At 42.7% G+C, this 25,446-nt stretch overlaps 1 protein-coding gene and 1 long non-coding RNA gene across 3 annotated transcripts in view; one reads left to right on the plus strand and one right to left on the minus strand.

The window, feature by feature from the left end:
* The window catches only part of DMAC2 (distal membrane arm assembly component 2), a 169,350-nt gene that overhangs the window by 121,840 nt on the left and 22,064 nt on the right, over positions 1-25,446 (plus strand). The gene's annotated exons all lie outside the window — the stretch shown is intronic.
* LOC102961684 lies at positions 1,440-24,208 on the minus strand. Its single transcript, XR_445632.3, has 3 exons — positions 23,862-24,208; positions 1,976-2,150; positions 1,440-1,567 (listed from the first exon to the last, which is right to left on the minus strand). It is a non-coding gene; the product is annotated as an uncharacterized LOC102961684 (long non-coding RNA).

The following is a 25,446-nucleotide window of genomic DNA, read 5'->3' on the forward strand; positions in this document are numbered from 1 at the left end:
CTCCTGACCAATGCAGGTGTTGTCACTGCCACAACACCCAACCCTCAAATACACTTTAGATTTGCTCATGGTGAAGTTCCTGGATGGCAGTCAGGGACCCTGGAGAAGAACCTTACGGTGGCAGATGTGACACAGTGGACTTGTAACCAGAAGCAACCCCAGGCCCACGGCGTTGGAGAGGGGTTGGTGCCAGGGACAGTGGCTGGACACTCAGGGCCCAGATGCTATTATGGGGGTATGGCTGTGCTTGCCGGGTGGAGAAGGCCTCAGAGAGAGGAGATGGTGGAAACTGAGTGTGGTAGGCAATAGTGTGACCCCCAAAGATATTCACACCCTGATCCTAAGCCTGTGAACATGGGACTGGGCATAGCAACAGGGAATTAAAGCTGTTAATAGGCTAGACTTTAAATAGGGAGATTATATTGGGGGAGATATTTGTGTCAAGCTTCTAATCTGACTGTAACATAAGACTCTAAGATTAACAAATTGTTTTTCTTTAAGCATTTTCCTTTTTAATTTTTTTAATTTTTATTTTTGACAGAGAGAGAGAGAGACAGAGCATGAGCATGAGCAGGGGAAGGGCAGAGAGGGAGGGAGACACAGAATCTAAAGCAGGCTCCAGACTCTGAGCTGTCAGCACAGAGCCAATGCGGGGTCGAACCCATGAATCGCGAGATCATGCCCTGAGCCAAAGTTGGACGCTCGACCGACTGAGACACCCAGGCACCCCAGGATTAACAAGTTGTCTTGTTTTCAAGCCATTAAGTGTGTGGTAATTTGTTACAGCAACCATAGGAACCTAATCCCCTCGGAAGCCCGGTTAGACCCAGCCAGGTCCACACAGGAAAGGACAGTGTGGACACATGGTTGTAGGGCACAAGCAGGTGATAGAGAAATGTGAGAAATATTGGGGCAGGTGGGGGACCTATGGAGGCTTTGGTGACGGTTTCCACATGGAGCAGAGAGGAGCTGAAAGATTCAATAGTGACTCTCAGGATCCTTGCTTCAGCAGCCAGTGGAGGGCAAGACCTGTATCAGGAGGAGTCGCGTGCAGGCTGAGCCTGTGTGAACACCAGAAGTGAACGATTGAATTATGCGTGCAGATCAGACGGACGAGAGGGCCTGCGGGCACTGGTTCCGCTGGGTCCCAGCTTCTGTGAGAGGCCAGCAGGACGCGATCCTCACGGCTTTGGCCTCGGCTGGGAGGTCTTCAGACTCGGTTAGGATGGATTTGGGTGGGCGGTGGGACAGCACACAGAGCACACGGAGTGGAGCGGGGTCCCACCTGGAGCAGCCCCTTCCTGAGCCACAGCCTGGGACGCTGTTTCCTGGCCGCCCTGCTGGTGCCCTGCCAGTGCTGTCCTGTACGTTGCAGCTAAGGAGTCGGAGAGTCACCGGTCGGGTCACTATTAACCATTTGCATCCTTCCATCTTCTTTGTTTTCTGTGTTCAGTTGGGATCACTTGCATGTCTGTGCTTTACAGGCCCAAGTAGAATAACATAATAATCCAAACTACATTTTCTCCTGAGTATCTTTTGTTTCGATTCCTCATGCAGCTTGAATATACTAGAGAAAAAGAAAAAACACAACTCAAAATCCACCACCACCAGGTTACTGGCAGGAGCAAATACCCCATTATTGGAAAGCCTCATCCTCCCTTCTCCCCTCAGACACCAGGGGACCATGCACAAGAACGCAAACCGCTGACATATGTCCCAGGTGATCTGGGAGAGTCCGGGAGTATGCACCTGCCAGCACGCAGCTTCTGTCTCATGGCGTCCATGGATGTTCATCCTCAGAGCCCTGTGACCAACCATGCCTTAGGAGCCCTCGGTGTCACAGTGCAGGTCGTGCACTGACAGAAAGGGAAGGGGAACGGGGCAATGCTGGGTCTAGGAACACCCTCAGGTATCTCTAGTGACCAGCAAACTCATTGGGGTCAGATTTCTAACACATGGACCTACAGGTACCCACCTGAGTCTCTGAGTCCAAGTGTAAGACGTTCTGTCACATAATATGGAATTCAGTCTGGGTTTCTGGGGACCTCACTGCCTTGGGTCACACGGAAGTATCATCTGGAGAAAAGAGTCACATTGGAAGTGGACTGTCAGCTGCCTTCTTTGTGACGATGACGCTCAGCTGGTCTCATCTGAAATTAAGTTTAAAGATTTGGATTTTCCTGTCAACTGATTCATTTCAACACTGAAAGATTGTATGAATTGTCCTATTTCTCCAACACTGAAGATTATGAGGAACACCCACTGTACTTCTTCAGCTGGAACTCTCATTTTTTATGTAAATGATCATTACTTTTACACTTTCTTACAGCCCTTGCTCTCCTTGAAAGTATCCCACTGACGGGTTTCCTAAGTCCAGCCATCAGAACTCCCAGGACACACCCTCAGGCCACATGCTAGAAAGTGCTGGAAAGGCATCCATCTCCAGCACTGCGTAGCCCCAAACACACTTGAAAAGTGTGTCCAGATTGGAAGCCTGCACTGCTCCTTTTCAAGCTTTTGCCTTGTTCAACACACAGGGGATAGTGGCACGATTGTATGGTCTGAGAAACTGAGGTAGTATTTTTGGCAAAACCATGAAGGAAAGGAAAAAACTCAAGGCTTCATTGTGGACGTGAAATACTGAAATGCCTATCAGACAGCTAAGCTCTTCTGGACACTTGTTCTAGGAGGTCCTTCCATGCCCTGCCCATAAAAGTGGGCTAATTTCTCTGTGTTTCCCACACCTGTTAGGTCTCCAGTCTTTTAATTCATCCTAAACACTATCTCTTCAATTGTCTTAATATTTTCAAATTCCTGAAACTTCACAAGCCCCAACTGATTCCATCGTAGCCCCACAGCCCGTTATGTACTTTCATCTTGCCTCATCAACCATATTGTAATTACTCCTTTCCATGTGCTATTGAAAAACTATTCTGACACTCATTACAGACAATAAGGCACACTTTATTGAGGCTGACTGCAACAGTGGGTTTGCAGTAAGGGAGACAGATTGGACTCAACTCTAAGTCAACAAGAAGAGTGGTGATTTATAAGCAAGAGCACGGTGGGGCAGTCAGTGGATGGAAAATTACCAAGAATTAGAGTAATTCCTGCTAAGCTGACCTAACAGGGTTCTTACTGAAGACAGGCTGGGAGTGATTGCATACTACCTAGCAGATGCTAGAGACAGAGAGAAAGGGCTCGATTGATATACTGACAAAATCTTGAAAGACTTATCAGGGAGATACAAGAAAAGTTTATCAGAGACTACCACAAAAGCTAGGCCAGTGTATTTTCACATATAGATGAAATAAACAATTATCTAGATAAATGTAAATCACCAAACCTCACCTCAGAACAAAGGCATAATATGAATAGAGCAATAACTAAAAAATTAAAATGTGAATCACTAATTTCCCTCCATCAAAAAAACAGTACCAGGCCCTGATGTCTTTATGGGTGAGATTTAACAAATCTTCAAGTTAAAGATAATCCTCAACAAACTCCTCCACGAAATAAAAAGTTTTAAGAGAATACTTCCAAGGCACCTAGGTGGCCTAGTCGGTTAAGTGTCTGACTTCAGCTCAGGTCATGATCTTGCGGTTAGTGAGTTTAAGCCCCGTGTTGGGCTCTGTGCTGACAGCTCAGAACCTGGAGCCTGCTTTGGATTATGTGTCTCCCTGTCTCTCTGCCCTCCCCCGATTGTGCTCTCTCTCTCTCAAAACTTAATAAATAAGCTTAAAAAGAAAGGAAAAACCATCTCCAGATATCTGTGTTTCTTGTTCATGTTTATGTTCTTTCTCCTTTGAGTTTGTTCCTTTTCTTATTCCTATAGGTGGATAATTAGCTCTACAATGACCATCTTTTTCTTCTTTTCTATGTTAAGCATCTTAACATTTAAAATTTGCCCACAAGCCCACCTGGCTTGCATCCTGTGGGTTCTATGTAAAGTTTTTACTGTCACCCAGGCATATTTTGAAATTGCCATTATTGTGTCTTCTTCAACCATGATTCTTTCATCACACACATGGTTTCTATGCAGATGGTGGTGTTCGGCTTATCCTTTTATTCAGTTTTCTGCTTTCATAGCATAGTGTTTACAGAGTCTTCCATGTCTGGGTATTGACTGAAATTTGCTGTGTGGCCTAGTATGTGGCAGATATTTATAAAGTTGACATTTGTGCTTGAAAATGAGTATGACCACATTTTACATATATGCCAAGCTTCTTGCATTGCTCAAATATTCTCTATCCTTCCTGATTAGCTTGCTCTCTGATTTATGAGAGACAGAAGTTCAAATCTTCTACCAAGAAAGTGGATCCCAAGTGGCTTTTTAAATCCACGCATTTACCTAATACATATCTGCCCAAAAAGCCTGCAAAAATTCTATTGTGGAATGAAACCCATCAAGAGTTACAGAATTACTGTTTCTACAGCAGCATGTGTTTTCCTCACAGTCTGTAGTCAGTGAACTTGTTCTCCTACAGACAAAGTGAAGAGTGTAGAGTCCCCAGGGACTTATATAGTGGAATGGGGTGAGGCTCTGGCGAATTAAAATTCTTCATTTTCAGGGCAGACATGTGAATTAGTAGAACCACTCAAGGAGTCCTCTGGCACTATCCATTCTCATTAAAGATGCTCTTGCCCCAGAGCCAGCAACCAGCCTCCACTTTGGGGTATTAGTATATGCCCCAGGGAAAGTCTTCAACCTGTGCCTAAGAAAATAATGTTCCAGGGTATGGAAGTCTTGCTCTGCTAGCAGTGATTTCAACTTACTGCCTTTCAGTAGGGGAATGATCTGTGCCTTATTCCTCAGGTGGGATCCTACCCAGCAGTTAAAATGAAGGAGATTAGGAGCACCTCATTGGCTCAGTTGGTTGAGTGTCCAACTTCAGCTCAGGTCATGATCTCGCAGCTTGTGAGTTTGAGCCCCACATTGGGCTCTCTACTAACAGCTCAGAGCCTGGAGACTGCTTCAGATTCTGTGTCTCCTTTTCTCTCTGCCCCTTCCCGACTCTCTCTCTCTCTCTCTCAAAAATAAACATTAAAAAATAAATAAATAAATAAATAAATAAAATGAAGGAGATTACATAGAACAACAATGCTATATGTAAAAAAGACTCAGGATTTTTTTAATCCTGGGACAAAAAATACTTAGCTTATGACTCATTTACGTAATTTTTTTTTAAAAAAGCTATATTACATGTTATTGGTGAATACAATCGTGTAAATAGGATCAACCAAACAGCTATTAAAAGTCTCAGGCATAGGATAAAGCCCTCTTCCTACAGCAAGTCATTACCTCTGGGGAAAGAGGGCAGCAAGGGAGGAGGAGCTGGTGTCTGATTTTATGTAACATTTTGCCTCTTTTCTCAAAAAGGGAGATCTGAAGCCAATATCTAAATGTTCACATCGGTTAAATCTTGGAGGTGACCAAACAGCTCACTGTACCATTTCTTCTACTTTACTAGCTGGCATTTCACTTGTAGAGTTCAGCTTTTTCTTCACTATTTCTTTGTAGAAATCTATAAAACCTTGTTGACTGAAAAACCAATCTGTTTTGCTGCCTCGTAGATCTAAGGAAGGAGAAATCTAATGTTTTCATTAGTCTTAAATGTTTTGAACTGTGTCAATTTGGCCCCGCTGGTTTAAGATCAGAACAATGGGTGTTCATTCACCATGTTTAACTGATCAACGATTGTTTACACCTACCCATTGATTTAAAAATAAAGAAGTGTTCTAATCTGCTACAGATGTCTTCATAATGTTTAAGTGTCCAGATCTGACTCTCTATGTTTAATGAGCTCTAGATAGCCTAAGAGCAAAAACACCAGGGTTCCTTCTTTCCAGAAAACAGAACAGAAAGTACAAGCACTACTCCAAACCCAGTCAATAATCAATCGATGAATCCTCTCTCTCTCTCTTGCTCTCTCTCTCTCTCACTGCAGGATTGTGGGTGATCATCTCCCATGCTTGCATGCTTGGTTGCAGGTCATGGATTTTGGCAGAAATCAGTGACTTTTGAGAATGTTGGAAGGCACTAGTGTATTTTTTGTCACCTCAAAGCACCTATGGACAGTCTTTGCTTTTCCATACAAGAGTAAGCTTAGGAAGGCTTTGCTTCAGTCTAGGTCAGGCTGCCTGCAGATATTGACACTTTCCTCTGCTGCCTTATTGCCAGTTATATTAAATACAGTTTATTCACTGCGTTCATTAACACAGTGTTCATTAACACTGTACCATAGTCAACATCTGTGCAAGCATATACAATGGCCCTCATGCAGAAAAAGGTTGAAAACAAAGACAGTAAGAAGAAGGTGATGATTATGGTGGAAGTTAAGAAGGAAATCATTGAGAAGTATGAATGAGGTATGCAAGTGGCCAAAATTGAAAGATTTTATAAGAAGTCTACATCAACCATTTGCACAATATTAAAGACAAAAGAATAAATAAGGGAACTAGATGCAGTAAAAGGACTGTGACCGAGAACTTTATCTTCGAGAAGGCAAAGACCTTGTACACCACCCTCATAAGTAAACTGCCAGTTACATCAACAGAAAATGAAGAAGTCATCAAGGCAAGCAGGGGATGGTTTGGTAAGTTTAAGAGGGGAAGTGGCATCCATAGTGTTGTGAGGCATGGAGAGGCTGCGAGTTCAGAATCTGAGGCAGCTGAAGTGTTTGCTACCAAGTTCCAAAAGCTCATGGTTTCCAAGTGTTACCTGTCGAAGAGAGTTTTTAACTGTGATGAGACGGCGCTTTTTTGGAAAAAGATGCCAAAGAGGACCTACATTACAGAAGAAGAGAATGCAATGCCTGGTCACAAGCCCATGAAAGACCATCTCACCCTTTTGTTTTGTGCTAATGGAAGCAGGGATTTCAAAGTCAAGCCCCTGCTCCTGCATCATTCTGAGAATCCATGAGCCTTCAAGAAATGTCAAGGTTTTAATATATATATATATACACACACACATACATACATATATATATATATATAATATATTTTAAATATATTATATATATATTCAAGAAATGTCAAGGTTTTATATATATATTCAAGAAATGTCAAGGTTTTACTATATATATATTAAATATATATTTTTAAATATATATTTAAATATAGTATATTAAATATACTATATATATATATATATAAAATCAGGTATTTTTATTCTATTCTTTTTCCATCTTTTCTCTTCCTTATTCTTTATTTTCCTCTGCTTCTCTGGAATTAGCCTTATCTTTTTTTCATTCTCAGTTTGGTTTTATTTTCTCCTCTTCCCTTTCTCTCTTTTTATGGGATCAGGCTCCCCTCCCTTTTTTCCAGGGTTACTTCAACAAACAAATCAAAGCACATCCAGTTAAAAGTCCAAACACTCCACCAATAAAGGCAAGGAGAAGCTCTGCAGAGAACTGACCAATGGGAAAGAGCAACTAAAACACAACAGAATGCACACAGAATACACCAGAAACACTTCCTGGAATACCAGGCCCTGCACAGTGTATGACTCCTTTTTAATATGGTAGTACTCTCAGGTGTAGGACACATAACAAGCTTTTAAAACATGCAAAAGAAAAAAAATAAAACATGCAAAAGAAAGAAACTAAGCCAGAGTGACAAGATGGAAGAATTCTCCCCAAAAGGAAGGTCAAGAAGTAATCACAGCCAGAGAGTTGCTCAAAACAGATATAAACAATATAGTGAACAAGAATTTAGAGTAACAGTCATAAGACTCACAGATGGGCCTGAAGACACCAGAAAAACCCTTGCTGCAGAGATCAAAGACCTAAGAACTAGTCAGGATGAATTCTAAAATGTTATAGCTGAGATGCAAAATAAACTAGATACGGTGACAGCAGGGATTAAAGAAGCAGAGGAGAGAATAGGTGAAATAGAAGATAGAATTGTGTAAAATAATGAAGCTGAAAAAAAAAAGAGGGAAAATAAATTACTAGATCATGAGAGGAGAATTATAGAGGTAAGTGATTCCATGAAATGGAACAATATCCATATGACAAGAGTCCCAAAGAAAAAGAGTAAGAAGAAGGAGCAGAAGGTTTATTTGAACAAATTGTAGCTGAGAACCTCCCTAATCTGAGGAAGGAAACAGGCATCTAAGTACAAGAGGCACAGAGAACTCCCTTGAAAATCAGTAAAAACTGGTTAACACCATGACATGTCATAGTGAAACTGGCAAAATACAAAGATGAAGAGAGAATTCTGAAAGCAGCTAGGTACAAAAGGTCATTAACCTACAAGGGTAGACACATAAGGTTAGTAGCAGACCTGTCCACTGAAACTTGACAGGTCAGAAGGGAGTGGCAGGAAATATTCAGTGTGCTGACTAGGAAAAATATGCAGCCAAGAATTCTTTATCCAGCAAGGCTGTCATTCAGAATAGAAGAAGAGATAAAAAGCTAGAAGAGAATAGAAGGAGAGATAAAGGCTTTCCCAGACAAACAAAAACTAAAGGAGTTCATGATCACCAAACCAGCCCTGCAAGAGACCCTAAGGGAACTCTATGAGTGGAAAGCAGCAAAGACTACAAAGAGAACATTGCCACAAACATGAATTCTACAGATAACACAATGGCACTAAGTTCATATCTTTCAATAACCACTCTGAATGTAAATGGACTAAATGCCCCAAACAAAAGTCATAAAGTATCAGAATTGATTTAGAAAAACAACAAGGGGTGCCTGGGTGGCTCAGCAGGTTAAGTATATGACTTTGGCTTGGGTTGTGATCTCATGGTTCATGAGTTCAAGCCCTGTGTTGAGCTCTGTGCTGACAGCTCGGAGCCTGATTCATATTCTCTCTCTCTCTCTCTCTCTCTCTCTCTCTCTCTCTCTCTCTCTCTGCCTCTCTCTGCCTCTCCCCCCTCACACTTTCTCTCTCCCTCAAAAATAAACATTAAAAGAAAAATTTTTTTTAAAAATGCAAAATCTATCTATATGCTGCCTATAAGAGACTTATTTTAGACCTGAGGACACCTGCAGATTGAAACTGAGGGAATGGAGAACCACCTATCATGCTAACGTGCATCAAAAGAAAGCCAGAGTAGCCATACCTATATCAGACAAACTAGATTTTAAAACAAAGACTGTAACAAGAGATAAAGAAGAGCATTATATCATAATTAAGATGAGCTAACAATTGTAAGTATTTATGCCCCCAACTTGGATAGCCCAAATATATCAACCAATTAAACAAAAACCTAAGCAAATTTATTGATAATAATATTTTAATTGTAGGAGACTTTAATACTCTACTTACAGAAATGGACAGATTATCTAAGCAGAAAATCAAGGAAACAATGGCTCTGAAGACACATTGGACCAGATGGACTTAACAGGTATATTCAGAACATTTCATCCTAAAGCAGCAGAATACACATTCTTCTCAAGTGCACATGGAACATGTTCCAGAATAGATCACTTACTGGGTCACAAAATAGCCCTCAACAGGTACAAAAAGATTGCGATCATACCATGCAGATTTTCAGACCACAATGCTATGAAACTTGAAATTAACCACAAGAAAAAATTTGGAAAGCCCCTAAATACATCGAGGTTAAAGAACATCCTACTAAAGAATAAAAGGGTTAACCAGGAAATTAAAGAAGAAACTAAAAAATACATGGAAGCAAATGAAAATGAAAACATGACAGTCCAAACACTTACAGATGCAACAAAGGCAGTCCTAAGAGGAAAATACATTGCAATTCAGGCCTATCTCAAGAAGCAAGAAAGGTCCCAAATACACAACCCTACCTTACACCTAAAGGAGCTAGAAAAGGAGCAGTAAATAAAGCCCAAAGCCAGCAGGAGAAGGGAAATAATAAAGATTAAAGCAGAAATAAACAGTATAGAATCCAAAACAACAAAACAAAGCATTAGAACAGATCAATGATACTAATAACTTGTTTTTTGAAAGAATAAATAAATTTGATAAACGCCTAGCCAGACTTCTCAAAAAGAAAAGACAGAGGACCCAAATAGACAAAATCATTAATGAAAGAGGAGAGATCACAACCAACACCACAGATATACAAACAATTATTAGAGAATACTATGAAAAATTACAAAAACTGGACAATCTGGAAGAAATGGACAAATTTATAGACACACACACTGCCAAAACTCAAACAGGAAGAAACAGAAAATCTGAACAGGCCCATAACCAGCAAAGAAATTGAATTGGTAATCAAAAATCTCCCAACAAATAAGAGTCTGGGCCAGATGGCTTCCCACGGGAATTCTACCAGACATTTAAAGAGAATTAATACCTATTCTTCCCAAACTATTCCAAAAAATAGAAATGGAAAGAAATCTTCCAAACTCATTCTATGAAGCCAGCATTACCTTGATTCCAAAACCTGACAAGGACCCCACTAAAAAGGAGAATTACAGGCCCATATCCTGGATGAACCTGGATGCAAAAATTCTCAACAAGATAACAGCAAATTGAATTCAGCAGTACATTAAAAGAATTATTCACCATGATCAAGTGGATTCATTCCTAGGCTGCCAGGCTGGTTTCATATTCACAAATCAATCAATGTGATACACCACATTAATAGAAGAAAGGATAAGAGCCAAATGATCTTTTCAATAGATGCAGAAAAAGCATTTGACAAAATACAGCATCCTTTCTTGATAAAAAGTCTCAAGAGGGGCACCTGGGTGGTTCAGTCAGTTGAGCATCCGACTTCAGCTCAGGTCATGATCTCACAGTCCATGAGTTTCAGCCCCATATCAGGCTCTGCGCTGACAGCCCAGAGCCTGGGGTCTGCTTGGGATTCTGTGTCTCCTTCTCTCTCTCTGCACCTCCCACACTCATACTCTGTCTCTCTTTCTGGGTGGCTCAGTCGGTTGAGTCTCTCTCGAAAATAAATAAACATTAAAAAATTAAAAACTTTCAAGAAAGTCGGGATAGAAGGAACATACCTTAACATCATAAACGCCATATATGAAAGGCCCACAGCTAATATCATCCTCAACGGGGAAAAACTGAGAGCTTTCCCCCTGAGATCAGGAACACGACAGGGATGTCCATTCTCACCACGGTGGTTCAACATAGTCCTAGAAGTCCTAGCCTCCACAATCAGACAACAAAGAGAAATAAGAAATAAAAGGCATCCAAATTGGCAAGGGAGAAGTCAAACTTTCACTCTTCACAGACGACATGATGCTCTACATGGAAAACCCTAAAGACTCTACCAAAAAACTGCTAGAGCTGACTCATGAATTCAGCAAAGTTCCAGGATATAAAATGAATGTACAGAAATCGGTTGCATTTCTATACACCAGTAACGAAGCAGCAGAAAGGGACATCAAGGAATTGATCCTATTTACAATTGCACCAAAAAGCATAAAATACCTAGGAATAAGCCTAACCAAAAAGGTAAAAGATCTGTATGCTGAAAACTATAGAAAGCTTCTGAAAACAATTGAAGAAGACACAAAAAGATGAAAAAAACATTCCATGCTCATGGGTTGGAAGAAGAAATATTGTTAAAATGTCAATATCACCCAAAGCAATCTACACATTCAAAGCAATGCCTGTAAAAATAACACCAGCATTCTTTTTTTTTTTAACGTTTTTTATTTATTTTTGAGACAGAGAGAGACAGAGCATGAATGGGGGAGGGGCAGAGAGAGAGGGAGACAGAATCGGAAGCAGGCTCCAGGCTCTGAGCCATCAGCCCAGAGCCTGACGCGGGGCTCGAACTCACGGACCGCGAGATCTTGACCTGAGCTGAAGTCGGCCGCTTAACCGACTGAGCCACCCAGGCGCCCCTACACCAGCATTCGTAACAGAGCTAGAACAAATAATCTTACAATTTGTTTGGAAATGCAAAAGATCCTGAATAGCCAAAGTAATGTTGAAAAAGAGAAGCAATGCTGGAGACATCACAATTCCAGACTCCAAGCTGTATTACAAAGCTGTAATCATCAAAGACAGTATGATCTTGGCACAAAAACAGACACATAGATCAATGCAATAGAATAGAGAACCCAGAAATGGACCCACAAACATATGGCCAATTAATTTTCCACAAAGCAGGAAAGGGGATCCAATGGAAAAAAAGACAGTCTCTTTAGCAAATGGTACTGAGAGAACTGGACAGCAACCTGCAGAAAAATGAACCTGGACCACTTTCTTACATCATACACAAAAATAAATTCAAAATGGATGAAAGACCTAAGCAGGAGACAGGAAACCATCAAAATCCTGCAAGAGAAAACATGCAGCAACCACTTTGACCTCCGCCACAGCAACTTCTTACTCGACACATCTCTGAAAGCAAGGGAAAGAAAATCAAAAATGAACTATTGGGACCTCATCAAGATAAAAAACTTCTGCACTGCAAAGGTAAGAATCAACAAATGTAAAAGGCAACTGACATAATGGGAGAAGATATTTGCAAATGACACATCAGATAAAAGGTTAGTATCCAAAATCTATAAAGAACTCACCAAACTCAACACCCAAAAAAACAAATAATCCAGTGAAGAAATGGGCAGAAGACATGAATAGACACTTCTCCAAAGAAGACCTCCAGATGGCCAACCAACACATGAAAAGATGCTCAACATCACTCATCATCACCATATTGAGATACTACCTTGGGGCGCCTGGGTGGCGCAGTCGGTTAAGCGTCCGACTTCAGCCAGGTCACGATCTCGCGGTCCGTGAGTTCGAGCCCCGCGTCAGGCTCTGGGCTGATGGCTCGGAGCCTGGAGCCTGTTTCCGATTCTGTGTCTCCCTCTCTCTCTGCCCCTCCCGTGTTCATGCTCTGTCTCTCTCTGTCCCAAAAAATAAATAAAAAACGTTGAAAAAAAAAAAAAAAGAGATACTACCTCACACCTGTCAGAAAGGCTAAAGTTAACAACTCAGGCAACAACAGATGCTGGTGAGGATGCGAAGGGGGAACCTTTTGTACTGTTGGTGGGAATGCAAACTGCTGCAGCCACTCTGGAAAACCATATGGAGGTTCCTCAAAAAATGAAAAATAGAACTATCCTACAACCCAGCAATTGCACTACTAGGAATTAATCCAAAGGATACAAAAATGCTGATCTGAAGGGGCACATGCTCCCCAATGTTCATAGCAACCTCCATCAACAAAAGCCAAGTTATGGGAAGGGCCCAAATGTCCATCAACTGATGAACGGATAAAGAAAATGTCGCAAATATGTACACAATGGAATACTACTTGGTGATGAAAAAGAATGAAATCTTGCTATTTGCAACAAGGTGGATGGAACTAGAGGGTATTATGCTAAGCGAAATAAGTCAAGTCAGAGAAAGGTATCATATGATTTCACTCCTGTGAAATTTGAGAAGCTCAACAGATGAACATACAGGAAGGAAAGAAAAATAAGATAAAAACAGGGAGGCAAACCATAAGAGACTCTTAAATACAGAGAACAAACTGAGGGTTTCTGGAAGGGGGGTTGGTGTGGGGATGGGTTAAATTGGTGATGGGCATTAAGAAGGGCACTTTTTGGGATGAGCACAAATATATATAAGAGATGAATCACTGGGTTCTACTCCTGAAGCCAAGACTACACTATTAACTAACTTGAATTAAAAAGAAAAAAAGCACAGGGACAGGACCCAGGGGCAAAAAAGAGAGTTGCACTTGGAGTGTGACGAGTGACTGATTACATACCTTCAGGTTGGGAGGGGGTTAGGGATAGTATAAGTCTCTAAGGAATTTTTCAAGCCAGGTTTCCAGGACCTTGAGAGGCTAGCTGCTGTTAGGAAAAGGTCATTTACTGCTGTCTAGTAAACCCTTAGTCATGAGACCCTTCGGATGTATATCAGGGGGCCATATGCTTGGAGGATGATTGCTAACATATATTTTGGGGAAGAAAGATAAAGCAAGTTTCCAAAGGAATTTCTATATGTTTAGAGTAGATTCACAGGATCCTGGGGGGTCGGGATAATGTCAAGCTGAGGTTTCCTTTTGCCCTGAGCAAAGTGTTGACGGCAAGGTAGCTGAGTTCCTACAGGAAAGTCACTCTGCCTGTCCCAGGGACTTGTTAGAGGGCTGTGAGCTGTAAGGAAATCTAATTTTATTTACATTTCTTTTTGCCTTTATTCTCCACATCATTAAAGCCAACACCACGAGCACTGATTTCTCCCTCAAAGACCTATGTTGCTTTTCACTTTACTTTCACTGTTTTGGATTCAACAAGCTTTTCATCTTGAAAATATTCAGCAATGCAGTGAAGAGGCCTGTTGACTCTGTGCATGAGACATGGTACTGTTGGGAGTTTCACAAAGAGCATAGATCAGATTTGAGGAAATATTTTAGTCAGAATAAGCATTTCCTTGGATTCATATAGTATAGATCTTACTGTGCAGGCATTCTGCATAAATTTTCTAATAGACCTGAAAAGGACAAAAAAAAGTAACCTCTGTTGCAATATCTTATTTTCCTGTAGGACAAAAAAGAATCTGAAAGACAGATGACTGTGCCTAAGCCACACACGGTTTTGGCAGATAACGAGTAGACCCCTGAATCCTGCCTGTCAGTCAGGCTCTACTTAGGGTCATTTCTGCAACTTCACGAAAGCTCAGTGAAAAGAAAGTAGCACATAAGTGGATATACCATGCTACCTGTATATACTATGAAGATGACAGAAGAAAGCTCTTCAAAATTTTTATAATGTTTATTATTTATTTTGGGGAGAGAGAGACAGAGAATGGGCATGGAAGGGTTGGAGAGAGAGGGAGACACAGAATCCAAAGCAGGCTCCAGGCTCCGAGCTGTCAGCACGGAGCCCAATGCAGCGCTCGAACTCACGAGTGCAAGATCATGACTTGAGCCGAAACTGGCTGCTTAACCAACTGAGCCACCCAGGCGCCCCAGAAGAAAGCTCTTTAAAATGCTCTTAGAATATCCCTGTTGTCATCATCATCAGAATCACAATCATCGACAAAGGTGAAACTATTAGTGTCAGCAAGACCATCAAAAGACAAAGTTTTCAGTAGTTGCCATGCCCAAATAATGTATAGTAGAATTTTCAAGTCATGTTTCTGTTTCACTTGGGGTTTTGCCCCATTGTAAGTATCTGCCCCCACTTCCGTGTATTTTTTTTTTTTTTTTACTGTGTATTCCTGGTAGTGTATACTGGCAAATATGATTTGTAGAGGCACTTTTAGGAAAACAGGTTTGCGCGATGGACTGCAGAAAGGGCCCACAGTGACCCCCTGGCTAAATACAAACAGGCCTATTGGGTGACCCACCTCAAAACAATCATAAGCCCTAACTGACCAATGGGCTACTTACAGCCAGGCACAGTTACCAAGAAAGGGAAAATTCCATATGTCCCATACCTCCTCACCTTCCTGCTTTATTTTTTTTTAATTTTTTTTTAACATTTATTTATTTTTGAGACAGAGAGAGACAGAGCATGAATGGGGGAGGGTCAGAGAGAGGGAGACACAGAATCTGAAACAGGCTCCAGGCTCTGAGCTGTCAGCACAGAGCCCGACGCGGGGCCCGAACTCACTGACCATGAGATCATGACCTGAGCCGAAGTCAGCCGCTTAACCAACTGAGCCACCCAGGCACCCCATCACCTTCTTGCTTTAAATATGGCCCCCACCCAGTGCCTCCTTGCAAACAGCCTCTCCTCCACTATCCTGCCCACCAATCCCTTGCAGTATATTCAATAAACTTCTGTCTCTTTTCTTTCACCTTGAATGAATTCTGTTACCACCCGGGTTATTGGCTTCCACCCAATCATCTCCCCACATTTGGAGGCCCCCATCCAATCAGACAGACACTCCTTAATTTAAACATCACATGATTAAATTTATTTTTTTCAAAAAAAAAAAAAAAAAAGGAACATGGGCCATGTTCAAATGCCCAGCATTTTGAAGCATACCACATGGACAGACATACCACACATACTTATAAGCAAAGAAGTCCTTTTAGTAATTCTCAGTTTGGCAAAAATGAACACATTCATTAACAGATTAACAGGCACAAAAGTACTTGTAGCCTGAAAACTGTTTGTGGTAACTAATATTTAGTGTGCTAACTTACTTAGAATTCATCTAGGTATTTACAGACTGGTAAGTATTTCACTTAATTTGGCATAGTACAAGTCTGTAAACTACCAAGAGATACGGATCATTTTCACATTGACATATGACAAGATACCATTGCTATTGAAATAATGTTTTGTCAGAATTCATTCACTTTCCTTCACCTAAGGACATTTTTTTTTTTTTAATTTTTTTTCAACGTTTTTTATTTATTTTTGGGACAGAGAGAGACAGAGCATGAACGGGGGAGGGGCAGAGAGAGAGGGAGACACAGAATCGGAAACAGGCTCCAGGCTCCGAGCCATCAGCCCAGAGCCTGACGCGGGGCTCGAACTCACGGACCGCGAGATCGTGACCTGGCTGAAGTCGGACGCTTAACCGACTGCGCCACCCAGGCGCCCCATCACCTAAGGACATTTTTACAAATATTCACTTATTTTTCTCTATAGCCTTTACAATGGAGACTCTCAGGAATTGTAGGGACTGATCTAGTACCACCAGGCAAAGGAGGGCACATATTACACATAGGACACATACACTCTACTAATGTAATTAAACAAGCCAACAGCAGGCTGAGGTTGCTCTAACACCTTGGTGGCCTACACAGCCAAACCAAAACCTGAGCTAGGGTCAGAGCACCCCCACCCCAGAAGAGAAAACTGGGAAGCCAAGCACAGACCGCCAACTTGGTTTGCCCAAAGAAGACCAAAGCTCCAGCCATAGCCAATCAAACTATGTTATTGCTTTGCTTCCAGCTCTTCTTTAGAAAAACCTTTGGCCTGGCTCCTGTTCTTGGAGTACCTCTGGCCATCTGTGCTCTGGTTCTGCCCAATTCCAATCTCTATATGCTCAGGTAAACTCTTGAAAATATGAATGTGCCTCAGTTGACCTTTTCTCGGTCCTTACGCACTCATCAGAGAGACAGATGCAACAAGAGTGCTTAGAGCATCTGTTCAACGAAGACAACTTCCTAGTGGAAAGTCCTGGCTCTCACTCTTTTCTCACCTTGACCTCCTAACCAGGAGCAGGTGCCAGGGGACTGGGCAAGTTGAGGTCACCTGCTCAAGAAGAGGCCTGAAGCACTCCTATCAATCTTTGTGGAGGGGACTCAGAAGATGTCCTGTGCCCTCATGTGTCAGCCAATGGAGGCTCTGGATGAAACTGCAGGAAGAGACTGAGGACAGACCAAGCAGCCAGCCATCTGAGTGTCTCCATAGCCTGTCCCAGCGACATAATATCCAGCCCACTTCCATGGAGCTGCACAGCCTCAGGTGGGGTCCTTGAGTCCCTTGAATGACCATGATGGGGGCAGCACAACGAAGCCCCAGAGACTGTCACAGCAGAGGAGTCCTAGTGGGAAGGGGAAGGTCTCAGAGGTGTAGACAGAGGGCTAGAGGAGGTGAAGGTGTTGAAAGGGGACACATCTAAGGATCCAAGAGATGGGAACCTGGGTGGCTCAGTCCTTTAAGCGTCCAACTCTTGGTTTTGCCTCAGGTCATGATCTCACAGTGAGTTTGAGCCCCACAACTGGCTCTGCATTGACAGCGCAGAGCCTGCTTGAGATTCTGTCTCCCACTCTCTCTGCCCCTACCCCCTTGCTCTCTCTCACTCTCTCTCTCTCTCTCTCAAAATAAAATAGAAAAATAATTTAACTTTTTTAAATAAAAAAAAAGAATTAAAAAAAAAAAAAGGATCCAAGGGAACTGAAGGGAAAGTCAAAGGTCAAAACAGGAGGAAGGAGGAACAGAAAGGTGGCAGAGGAGGGGGTTTCAAAGGAGCCCGCTTGCAATTCCCAAGGTGCCCCATGTAGCCATTAAAATTCCCAGGGGTATCTCAGAAAACCTGGCCATTTCTGAAGCTACTGACTGAAGCGAGGGCAGTACAGCGAAGCATGTGGTCAGTAGGGCAGGATGAAGGAAGATGACAATGGTCCCTGGGATGAACAGACTGTCAGGAAATCTTGAAAGGGGCCAGAAAATTGCACCATTGCATTAATTTCCTCCCATACACATTCCCTAGGCTAGAGGAGGGAGCTCCATTGGAACATTGGAGAACTGCAAGGTTCCTGAAAACATAAACAGAGCTACTCCTTTACAGAAGATCTGGAGCACCAAGAATCAAATTTAGGCCTCTCGGTAACTCTGCTGGTATGCAGACTGCAAGGTAGCATCTGACACGTGCCTTCTGTTGTGAGAAATGCTTCTCTTATACCGGTACTGGCTGCTGAGACACATGTTACAATCTCATTGGCCAGGAGCCCCTCTTTCGTGTAAGAGTGTGACGTCAGAGAATGACTCATTCCAGTAATTATAAAAGGCTGGATTTCTATGCGAGACAAAATTTTGGGAACGAAACAGAGAAGAGCACACTCCTTCTGTCCTATAGCAATTCAGTCACGTTTAGTATCAACTTCGCGTCATGGAATTAATTGCGAACATTGTAGCCACCTTTGTCCTGAACAACATAAGAATGTATATCCTGGAGTTGCCCGTGCCATTTCTGGAGAACCAGTGCAACGACACAGGTTGGTCAAACATGCTGTGCCATTTTCTGTTGAAGACTATCCTTACTTATGCCCTGCGCAATCTTGCTTCCCGTGTCTGCAAGCTGAATGTTGGAAGGTTCTTGCTAAATATGCCATATTGCTTTCGACGCAAGATGTTTTCTAAACCCACAGCTGTGGTTGTGGTTTAGCTACTGTTACAGCTACGCAATCTGAGCTCTCTGGGGAAATACTTGTTATCTAGAGAAGAAGATATTAACTTCCTAGCTTATCTACATCCAGTGGAGCTTGTATGTGTGCTCAGCTCTCTCCGTGAGTTGTCATCTGGCCCCTTATACCGGACTCACAAAGAACACTGGCTCACAACACAACTGTGAACTGAAACAAGGAAATGGAATCACAATGTTAAGGAGATCCAACATGGAGCCGGGAGATCACCGCTGAAGTTGGGCCTATGCCCGCCCACACCTGGATGTCACATGACTAGCCTGTGCCAATCAAAAAGGGCTACATCTGGCCGCCATTCTCAGGAGAGAGCTTGCTTTGCGGAATTCCACCCAGCTAGTACCAGGGTAGTATTTGCTACAAATCTTAATCTACAAATATTAAATTTAATTTACAAAAATAAATTTAATCTACAAATATTAAAACTCATTGTTTATGCTGTGTCATTCAGATCTCTTTCAGAAGAACTTCTACAAGCTGGCGGGGGGGGGGGGGTGCGGCGGTTACCTTTATCAACTCTTTGTCCACCTGCCTCAGAGAAAATTTCCAGTTCCTCTAAAATCTGTGTCCAAATACTTGTTTTGGGAAACCCTGGCCCTCCCTATCCAAAGCAGGATCCCTCGACCCTGTGCCCTCCCCACCCCCATCCCCAGAGCCTGGCAACCAGACCAGAAACCCCCTTCCTCCCTGCAATCACCTCTGGTCTCTGTGTGATCCCTGCACCCTGCAATCCCTCCTGCCTTTCTGGACTCCGCTCCCCCACTGGACTCTCACCTCCCCCACACCTCCACCTCCTGCCCGTTCCTCCTTCATCTGGGCCCCCTCTGACAAGCCTTGAGCTCCTGAGCCCCTGAGTCTCTGTCTGCAGTTCTCTTGGCTTATACAGCTTAATGACTCCCCACTTGACCAGGAGCTCCCCCAACTTGAGTGTTTTGTCTTCAATGTCATCTCCATTGAACATCCAACCTGTTTATAAATTTTTTAACAGTCCTGGAAACTACAATCCCCAAATGGACTTCACTCTACCCAAATGGAGGCATCTGTACTTATGTGTACCCTCCCGAGACTCTTTGGAAGAATGTGTTTTCCTCTCTTTTGTAGCTTTGAGAGGCTTTCCTCATTCTGGGTCCTGTTTCCCCATCTCACCCACCTTCTCTCCCCTGCTTTATCCTCACATTTACTCTTTTCCTCCCTGGGCCAATCTCCCTTCTCTCTCTCTCTCTCTCTCTCTCTCTCTCTCTCACTCTCACTCTCACACTCTCCCTCTCAACACTTGAGAGTACATAGAGCGACCACCCGGACAGTCCAGAATAATCTTTCCATCTCACGATCTCTAACTCCATCACACGGTCAGTGTCTTTGCCAGGGAATATGACATTCACAGGATCCAGGGATAAAATTCATGATGTTTTGGGGGCCAATTATTTGCTCTAACACAGTACTAAAAGAACTCCAGAAATTCTCTCTTCATATTAAAAAGGAAAAAAAGAAAGCTTTGAAAAGGTCACCTTGGGGGCGCCTGGGTGGCTCAGACGATTAAGTGGCTGACTTCGGCTCAGGTCATGATCTCACAGTCCGTGAGTTCGAGCCCCGCGTCGGGCTCTGTGCTGACAGCTCAGAGCCTGGAGCCTGCTTCAGATTCTGTCTCCCTCTCTCTCTGACCCTCCCTCATTCATGCTCTGTCTCTCTCTGTCTCAAAAATAAATAAACATTAAAAAAAATTAAAAAAAAAATAAAAAGGTCACCTTGTTGCAGCCCCGGGTACGTGATTATGGTACAATGCCGTCACCCCACTTGTACCTCCTCATGCTCCCAGCCCTATGCAAGGATCCCATTGCTTCCCATGATCAGAAACACTTTTGCTCCTTCTGATTCGTTCTTTGGCTGTTTGCAGGTTATTCAGAAGAGGAGAATCTTTTCCTTTTACACCCTCTTATTAAAAGCAGACCGAACATCCAACAAAACTTGTGTCTTTGTAACAAAAAAAAAAAAAAAAAAAAAAAAAAAAAAAAAAAAAAAAAAAAAAAAAAACTGAATTCCACCTGGACATCACAATACTTGACACCAAAGGCTCTTGCAAAAAGCTCTTATACATGAACCCAGGTAATCTCAGCCTGAGAAAACCAGGACAAATAAAACTCCCTGACCCTGAACCTTTTGCCACACTCTCTATGTGCATTTGGGCTCTGTCCTACACTTTCGTCTGTCCTATGTTGCAATGCATGCCTTTTTACACCGGGACAAACTGTGCTCATAAAGTTCATACTTTGCTCCCAAAGTTGTTTTTCTGCTCCCTGATTTTTCCTACCAGAGGCTCATTCATGTGGAAGGACTATTATCTTTCCTACAGAAACTTCTATTTCACAGGGATAATTTGAGTGTTGGATAACCAAGGACTGTCAAAACCAGAATAGGATATCAGACGTTGTGAAGAGGGTTCTCCCAAACCTTTGTATACATATACATCCCTTTGCTACAACACGGCAAATGGGACATGTTCATTAAGAGAAGCAATATATTCATAACGGTGTGATTATGCTTTGTTTCAGCCCATTTGGAAATCATTTAGGTATTTAATGAATATCTATAATTAGCTTAACTTAGCAGAAGGGTAATATTTTAATTTACCTGAAGATCTTGGAAACTGTCTTCAGGCAAACATAGTACAAGACATAATGAGTGAGGAAATAAAGTCTTCTCAGAGTAATTGCTTTTTCTTTAATTCATAGGCATTCAGTCTCCACCCTTCTGCCAGGCTACTGGCAGTCAAGCCACTGCCTCCATGGGGTCCTGGTGCTGTCCAATCCCTCCATACTCTCCAGACTCTGAACCCCCACCAGCTGGGCATGTCCTGTGGTCTGTCCCATATCCCTAGTATCCCATCCTAGCCCACATGCTGCTGTGTCCTGGGAGCTCTTTGTGTGCATCTAACTCCCTTGAGAGATACAAACAGCTCTGCATCCAGCTTCTGGAGGTTTGTGTCCATCCTTATGACTGTCTACTCCAAAATGGGCTCCCTGAATCAAGTGTTTTGTGCCCAGTGTCAGGGTGCTTCTCTGAGTCTTTAAGAATCTTCACATTTCCACCAACCCCCCTCCCCACCTCTCACACTGACCCCTAAGGCTGCAAGGCTGGGACCCCTAAGGCTCCCACCTCATCCTTCACGTTCTAGCTGCTCTCCCCACAGCAGGTGGGTCAGCCTCCACCTAGACTCCTCACGCCCCTGGACACTCCTGCCCTGACAAGTCTATGCCATCTTAATCATGAACCATGTTTCACACACAGATTCCCTACCCTGCTTTACACGATTTTATCCCCAAATGCTCAAGGGTCAAGAGGAAGACAAAGGAAGGGGTTAAGACTTAATGCCCTAGTGAGTAGGAAGTTGAGAGTTCAGAAGGAAAGCAGAAGTTTGCCAGTTAGTGATAAAGGGGTGTTGATGGGGGACAATCAAAGGATTCAGGAAAGCTGAAGGGAAAATCTTAGGTATAAAAAAAGGATGAATAAGGATTAGTTGCATGATGAGAAGGGAGTAATCTTAGATGAGCCAGGTTGGGGTTCCCATGTTGCTGGAAATACCCATCTAAATCCCCCAGTTTCCTTAGCAGATGTTTACCATTTCTAGAGATATTGAACTGAATTAGTGACATACCAGTGACGCACAGTTGGTGACAGAAGAAAAGAGATGACAACTACAGAATAAGAGATACCCATGGATTAATAGATAGTTAAACCGGAGAGAAGAAAAACTTGGAAGGAGTTGAGAAAAAGTCTGGCTTATTCAACGTCCTCACACAATCTCCAGACCTGAAGCCTTGGAAACCCTGTCCTCTCATCAGCTCAGACAGTCCCTGAGTGGGGTGGGAGAGGTGAGTGAACCCTTCAGAGGGTTGAGTTTGGGGAGACTGAAGGAGCGGGGACTAGAGCAACTGCTTCTTTGAAAATCCATCCTGATCAGGAACAGAACCATGTGTCGGAAGACTTCATATTGGTAAAATGTCCCTACCCCCCAAAGTGATCTACAGAGTCAATGCTATCCACATTAAAATCTCAATGGAATTTTTGGCAGGAAGTAGAAAAAAATCATCCTTCAATTCATATGGTATCTCAACGGACCCCAAGGAGCCAGAACAATCTAGAAAAAGAGAATCAGGAGGCTTCACATCCCAATTTCAAAACATATTTCTGAACTACAGTAAACAAAACCTCCATAGACACACATGTAGACCAAAGGAACAGAACAGAGAGCCCCCAAATAAACCCTCCCACAGATGGCCAAACGATCTTTGACAGGGGCCAATCCCACCCAATGGAGAAAGGACAGTCTTTTCAAAGAAACTTCTTCTGAAGACTGGATATCCACACACAAAAGAAGAAAACAGGACCCTTCCTTTCTACCATACACAAAAATTCACTGGAAATAGATAACTGATCTCAACAGAAGACCTAACACTATGACGTTGAGACAGGAAAACAGGAGAAACGTTCGATGACATTAGATTTGGCAATGAGGTCTTGGACATGACACCAAAAGCACAGGCAACAAAAGCCAAATAGACAAGTGGGGCCATTTCAAGCTTACTAACTATTGGCCCCAGAAGAAACACTCAACTGAGTGAAAAGGGAAACTACACAATCGGGAAAGTATTTGCGAATTGTGTATCAGTTAGAGAATTAACTGATACATCTAAAGTATGTAAAGAAATTCTAAAATTCAACAACAACAAGAAAACAAACTACCCAATTAACAAATGGGCAAAAATCTTGAATACACGTCTCCAAAGATATACAATGGCCATCAAGCTGATGAGAAAATACTCAACACCACTAATATTACAGAAAACAAATGAAACAGCAAGGAGATATCATGTCACAGCCATTAGGATGGTCACAATCAACAACAATAACCAAAGCATTCAAAAACCGAAAAGCATAAAACAACTTATGCTGGCAAGGATATGGAGATATTGGAACATTGGCACATGGTTGGACAAAATGTAAAATGGCACATTTGCTGTAGCACACAGTGAAGAGTTCCCCCCAAATCAAGAAATAGACTTACCATGTGATCGCACAAACTCAGTTCAGATTTTATATCCATAAGAATTGGAGGCAGTTTATGAGCATCCCCGTACATTGCTGTGTAATTCTCAAGAGTCAAGAGGTAGAAGCAGCCAACGTGTCCACAGACAGAGGAGTGGATGAAGAACATGGGGCATCTGTGTATAGTGGGGTGTTGTCCAGGTTTAGACAAGGAGATGATTCTGACTTGCTGCTAAGTGAACTAAGCACATCACAGAAACTCAAATACCCTAAGATTCCACTTACGTGAGGTATGTAAAGTAGTCAAATTTATAGAAACGAAAGAGGAACTCAGAGCAAGTCAGGGCGGAAAGGAGAGAACACAGAACTGTGGGTGTAGATTTTCAGTCACAAAATGAACTCATGCTGGAGATGTGTTGTGCAACACTGAGAATCTATATACCGCCATTGACCTATCCACTGGTTAATGGTTAATGGTAGTAAATTTAATATTATGTGTTTTTTTCTATAATAGTTAACAATGTCTTTAAAAGACAAATTGGGGTGAAGAACCCAGGGGCCCTTGAGACCTTCCTGACTTCAAAGAAAAAGCTCGGGGTGTGACAAGTACACAGGGTTGGTGGTGAGCTTTGTTTCCTGTTCCCCGTCAGCCTGTTTCCGCCCCAGATGGTGGCTCGTGGGGTCTCTGAGCCCCTCAAGAGTCCACAGTGGGGAGGATGCTCAAAGCTCCAATGATTATCCAGAGTTGAGGGGCGAAGGTGGGAGGGGAAGGGCCGGGCAGGGAAGGAAAGAGCGGTAGAGGATATAGCAGTATGGAAGCGGGGACAGATCAAAAGATTCAAGAGAGCTGAGGAGTCTAAGATGTGCCTCCAAAATAAAAAAGGAAAGAGAGAAGAACAAAATGGTGACAGCCTTGCTCAGTACAGGGAACATGAGACTCTTCATCTCAGGGTCATGAGTTCAAGCCCCATGTAGAGCCACTTAAAAAATTAACATAAAAAAATTTAATTACCAAATAAAAAAGGAAAAATGAGGGCTGGGGATGAGGAGGCAGACACCAGAGTTGAGCAGGTTGGGAACCTTCTAACTCAGGTTCTCTCTGTGTCTGTTGAAGTTCCCCCTTATATTTAAGAAACCCTTTGCCTTTTCTGAAGATATTCAGCTGAATTAGCGCCCTCAAGGTGAAGCATGTGGCCTGCAGCAGCACAAGAGAGAGGAGTCTCCCACGGCATTAAGAGATGGTTAAGGCTAAGAGAACATTTTCTTTTAAATATGAAGTTTATTGTCAAATTGGTTTCCATACAACACCCAGTGCTCCTCCCAACAGGTGCCCTCCTCAATGCCCATCACCCACCCTCCCGCCTCCCTCCCACCCCCCCATCAACCCTCAGTTTATTCTCAGGTTTTATTTTTTTTAATTTTTTTTAAATTTTTGTATATGAAATTTATTGTCAAATTGATTTCCATACAACACCCAGTGTTCATCCCAACAGGTGCCCTCCTCAATGCCCATCACCCAGCCTCCCCTCCCTCCCACCCCCCCATCAACCCTCAGTTTGTTCTCAGTTTTTAAGAGTCTCTTATGCTTTGGCTCTCTCCCTCTC

This window comes from Panthera tigris, chromosome E2 (assembly GCF_018350195.1).
Source record: "Panthera tigris isolate Pti1 chromosome E2, P.tigris_Pti1_mat1.1, whole genome shotgun sequence".
In the NCBI taxonomy this organism is placed as follows: domain Eukaryota; kingdom Metazoa; phylum Chordata; class Mammalia; order Carnivora; family Felidae; genus Panthera; species Panthera tigris.